Source organism: Peromyscus leucopus, chromosome X, assembly GCF_004664715.2.
Source record: "Peromyscus leucopus breed LL Stock chromosome X, UCI_PerLeu_2.1, whole genome shotgun sequence".
NCBI lineage: Eukaryota > Metazoa > Chordata > Mammalia > Rodentia > Cricetidae > Peromyscus > Peromyscus leucopus.
Window position 1 is genome coordinate 103,759,730 of NC_051083.1, and position 5,424 is coordinate 103,765,153.

At 43.7% G+C, this 5,424-nt stretch overlaps 1 pseudogene; it reads right to left on the reverse strand.

Annotated features, from left to right (window-relative positions):
• Positions 1-1,136: 1,136 nt before the first annotated feature.
• Positions 1,137-2,913, reverse strand: LOC114705435 (annotated as a pseudogene).
• Between the last annotated feature and the right edge of the window lie 2,511 nt (positions 2,914-5,424).

The following is a 5,424-nucleotide window of genomic DNA, read 5'->3' on the forward strand; positions in this document are numbered from 1 at the left end:
CCACTCTGACCTTCACATGCATGCTGCCATGTACACACACACACACACACACACACACACACACACACACACGCACGCACGCACACACACGCATGCAAAATAAATAAATAAACCTAATAAAGCAAAGCAAAGCAAACTTTGCATAAACTCGGGCAGTGGTACTAAATATATTGGTATTTACTGCAATCATCACTCCACACTTTCAGAGGAAGTGAGACCTTGCTGAAATGGCAAAATCAATTTTTATCAAATTTCAATCACTGAGCATGTTTACAAATTATTTTCCATGTGACAAAACAAGAGGCATGCATGGAATATGTGTCAGATACCCACATACAACGACTGTCTCACTGGAAAGGAGTTGTTTGGCTTACAAGTTGAAATTGGCACTTTAAAAAAATCTTACAATTTGCCGGGCGGTGGTGGCACACGCCTTTAATCCCAGCACTCGGGAGGCAGAGCCAGGCGGATCTCTGTGAGTTCGAGGCCAGCCTGGGCTACCAAGTGAGCTCCAGGAAAGGCGCAAAGCTACACAGAGAAACCCTGTCTCGAAAAACGAAAAACAAAAAAAAAAAAAATCTTACAATTTAATTTTTATTTAATGTGTATGGGTGTTTTGTGTACATGTATTCTGTGCACCACTTGCATACCTGGTGCCCTCAGAGGCCAGAAGAAGGCATCAGATTCCCTAGAACTGGAGTTAGAAACAGTTGTGAGCCGCCACGTGGGTGCTGGGAATCAAACCTGGGTCCTCTGGAACAGCAGCCAGTGCTCAACTGCAGAACCATCTCTCCAGTCCCCTATTTTTTGTTTTTAATTTATATATAATAACCATGCATATTAAGTACCTCTTCATGGAACACTTTTTTGTTGTTTTTTGAGATAGGGTTTCTCTATGTAACAGCTCTGGCTAGAACTCACTCTGTAGACCAGGCTGGCCTCAAACTCACAGAGATTCGCCTGCCTCTGCCTGGGATTAAAGGCGTGAGCCACTACTGACCAGCTGGAACACTATTTTTTATTTCTTTCCCCCCTTAAATGGTTGTTTATTGGCAGTGGGCTGGAAGGGATGGCAGAGTTAGCATTCACAGACAACACCACACACCAGTCACCAGGGCAGCATAAGAATGATGGGAAAGCGCATGAAGGCCCCCTCTTCAATAGCAAGTGGGTAGGCAGGGGGCCTGGAGTGTCGATGGGGCAGCCTTAGATCACCTCTCCTTAGTAGGCATGGTTAGAGATGAAGAGAGATTCACTGGCTGTGACTGCAGACTGACCACTTGGGGTATACTTTCCTTGACAAGCAAGGCTGTTGGCCAGGGCTCACTTGATGTACTCCTCCTGGACAGCCTTCAGATTCTCCTTCTTCCTGCCCCAATCCTTCAGAGCAGAGGCCTGCAGGGCTCAGTCATAAGAGAAAGTCAAGACCCATGGCTTCAGCAGCAGACATTTGTTGATAGCATTGAGGTTGGCAGACAGCCTCTTCCTCACTCTGCCCTCCAGACAGGAAAGTGAACCCAGGGACAGCAGGGGGCACTGTGCGATGAAGAGCTGTGACAGTTGCCATGGCAATCTCCTCATTGGAAAATTTCTGGGTACAGGCATAGCCTGGGGTGACCATGTTGGGCTTCAGCAATGTGCCTTCCAGATATATATGGTGGTCACTCAGAGCCTTGTAGACAGCAACCGGTACTGTTGTGGCCACATCATGAGACCCCTGAGCAAGACCACCACAGAGCTGATATCTGATGCAAAAAACACAGGGATTTATTGATAACAAGCAAGCCTGGCCTTGGTCCGTGTCCAACATCCGATATAACAGGTGGAGGAGATGGCCCTGAGTTCTCAGGGTGAGGGGTTTTTAAAAGGAAAAACCGCAAGAAGGGTGGTACAAGCCTTGGCATCATATGATTGGGTGAGCGTGTGTAACCTTTTAATTTACTGGTTGGAGGTTGCAGTTTTCATCTGGGGGCAAGACTGGACAAGTCCCAGGCTCTGTCCTTGAGCTGCCATGGAGGGTGGCTGGCCTCACACGTTCACATTGAGCCATGCATGTAGCTCTAAGTTGGTGAGGGGTCCCAGACACTAAACAACTGGCTGAACCTTGAGCAGTCAGAGTACGTGCAGAAAGGGAGCTACTGCAAGGACTAAGTCATAGCCCTCCCAGAAACTGCTTGCTTAAGTCTCAAGAAACTGAAATTGAGGCCTGATCTCTGAGAGAAGACTGACAGCCTGTTATGGCGTCTGCTTGGTCCTTTCAGTACCTTCTCAGTTACATAATGACGGCGCTTTTAAGTCATGGTCCCCAACAGGGAGGATTTCAGGCTCCACAATGGGTGCAATGCCATTCTGCTGGCAGATGCTGGCGTAACGGACCAGGACATTGGCATTTTCCATGATGGCAAGGGCTGAGGGAGTATGTTTCCCCAATCTTTAGCGCACAACACCTCTTAGCAAAGTCAGCTCCATCCTTCTTATACTGGGCACAGCTTTCAGACAGCCCATCCAGCCCTTGGGTGGTGGTCTCGCCATTGGTTCCAGCAGGAGCACCACACCTTTATCTACCCTAATGCCCACAACACCACCTTTGGACTTGATAACTTGGGGGGAGGGACGTCCATCAACTGCCTTCTGGTACAATGTTTCATGGAAGAGAATCACAACCCCAGTGCAGGGATTCACACGGTCATCAGCAGTCAGCAGCAGCAGGCGGTGGAAGTGCCTGTTTTCTTTGATGTTCTCAGTGCCAAAGGACTGCAGCCGCTTGGCAATGCTTCCGGTGGACTCATCTGCAACCAGGATGCCCTTACCTGGAGCCACAATTCTATGAGCGATGTCAGTCAACTCCTTCTTCTGCTCCAGGGTCAGTGCTGGGTATGGCTAGGGCATGACGCCAGTGGTAGCCCGTTCCTGGCCCAGGAGGGGGTGGATCTGCCAGGTATGGCCGTGGGTAAACGAAAGGACTGAGGAGCAAACGCAGCTAGAGTAACCAGAATCTCATTCTGTGGTGTGTTCCAAAGGAACTCAGCCTATTCAGCTGAGGGCGTGGGAGGGACTTTTTATGCCATTTTAATTAAGTTAATTTTATTCTTAAAAAAGGGAGAGTTGGAATTTTTATTAGGAGCGTTTCAATATCTAAATAAATTGAGTTTCTCTCCTGTGAAGAATACACTGGGAAATGCAATAAACACAACTATCAATGCAGCATATTTTTTTCTGATGAAAATCCCATTAAATAGAACGTATCAGAGTCCTATATTTTTAATTTCTTTAATTTCACTTCACATAGTGTCCTCTAGGTTTATCCATCCATGTGTCCCAAATGACAGCATGTCATGTTTTATGTAGTTAAATAGTGTTCTATTTTATATATGTACCGTGTTTTCTTTATCAAACTGAAAACCCTTATATACAGGAAAAAATCAAAAGAATGAAGACACAACCTATGATTAAATAGTTGATAATAAATTAATATTCAGAATATATAAAGAATTCTAAAAAAAACTAAGTAGCAAAAAAAAAAAACACAGATAACTTGATGTAAAAATGGGTAGCAGGCTGAGTGGTGGTGATGCACACGTTTAATCCCAGCACTTGGGAGGCAAAGGCAGATCTCTGTGAGTTCAGGGCCAGCCTGGTCTACAGAGTGAGTTCCAGGAGAGCCAGGGCCACACAGCGAAACCTGTGTCTGGAAAGAAAAAACAAAAAATGCGTAGCAGACCTCGACAGATATTTCTCTAAAGAAGCATATCTAAAATGTTCAATGAACAAATCAAAACCACCTCGCACCTGCTAGAATGGACATCATCAAAAGGGGAAAAAAAGACAATGCTCTGGAAGAAAAAGGGTTTTTGATAAGAAGAAAGTGATTATCGCTGTCAACTCCAGGACAGGTTGAGTGAATAAAGACTTAACTATTGGGATGAAAGACCGGGAAGTAAATTAGCAGTCGTTCTAAGAAATGTGAAATGTGCATTCTAGGCTAGTGACAGTCAGCCTGGAGTACAGTGCAAAGGGAATGGCGGCTGATGAAATGGAGGCCACTTGATATTGTCTGTAAAGCACCTGACAGCTTGCCTCCTCTCAAGTCACGCCACTTTGCCTCTTCCTTTGTGTGTATGAGCGTATCAGCTAATTGTAATAGGACTGCAATTAAACAAACTCTGGGTAAAAGAAACTGTTAACAAACTAAAAGGCTACCATGATTACTTAAATATTTACTATTCATTTGGTATTTAATTTCTCAAAGTAAAATATTAAATTCGAATATCAATGGGGAAAACAGCTGGTGCTGAATATTCAAGCTCCCAGAGGAACACATTAATGAATCATTTCTAAAGCTGGACAGTTTCGTATGTAATCTGTTCAAGGGATAAGAACACAGTCTTTTCTCAATTATAGTTTTCTAAAATGAATATAAATACCTCATTAGTCTGTTCCCAAAATGGAAATGGCCCTATGACATTATAATAATAAATGTTTGTTGGAGGAAATTTAGGCATTAACCTACTGTGGAAAGGAGAAATGAGATACGGAGTTTCAATTTTGCAAGATTAACAATGTTCTAGCAGAGAGATGAGTTGCAGCTCAGGGCAAGGCCCTTGCCTAATATGTGCAAGGCCACCAGTACTGAGAACACAACAAAAACAATGCTCTGTGCCATGGATGTGGTGATGGTTACATGACTATGAAAATATATTTACTATCACCAAACTGGGCATCTACAGTAAATAAAATGGTAAATTTTTATAGTACACATTTTATCACAAATTTTAAAACATTTGTTTTTAGAAGGATCAACAGTTTAGAAGCTAAAGCACCAGGATCATAAGTTTGAGGCCAGTCTATGCTATACAGCAAGACCCTGAATGTAGGAAGGAGGAACAGCAGGAGGAAGACAGACAGACATTCTGGGGATGGAAGAGGACAAAGAAAGAGACAGAGAGACAAAGAAAGAAATGTCATCATCTGGTCCCACTGCATATGTCATCATGTAGAATCTGTCCATCCATCCATCCATCCATCCATCCATCCATTCATTCATTCATTCACTCACTCAACAGGTATTTCTCAAATGCTGGTTTCACTGCATATGCTATCATGTAGACTCAGTCAGTTCATCCATCCATCCATCCATTCACTCATTCAATAGGCATTTATCAAATGCAAATCAAAAGCATATGTCTTGGTGCTAAGAATAGAATTTAAAAGCTCTTTTGGTGCTAACTTCTATTTTTAAAGGTTTATTTTCATTTTATTTGTGTGTATGCATACGTGTCTGCCACATGGAGAAATGAGTGTGGGTGCCCATGAAGAAAAGAAAAAAAATGTCAGGTCCCCTAGAGCTAGACAACAGGTAGGTGGTTGTGAGCTGCTCAGTGTGGGTGTTGTGAACTGAATGTGGGTCCTTTATAAGAGCAGCAA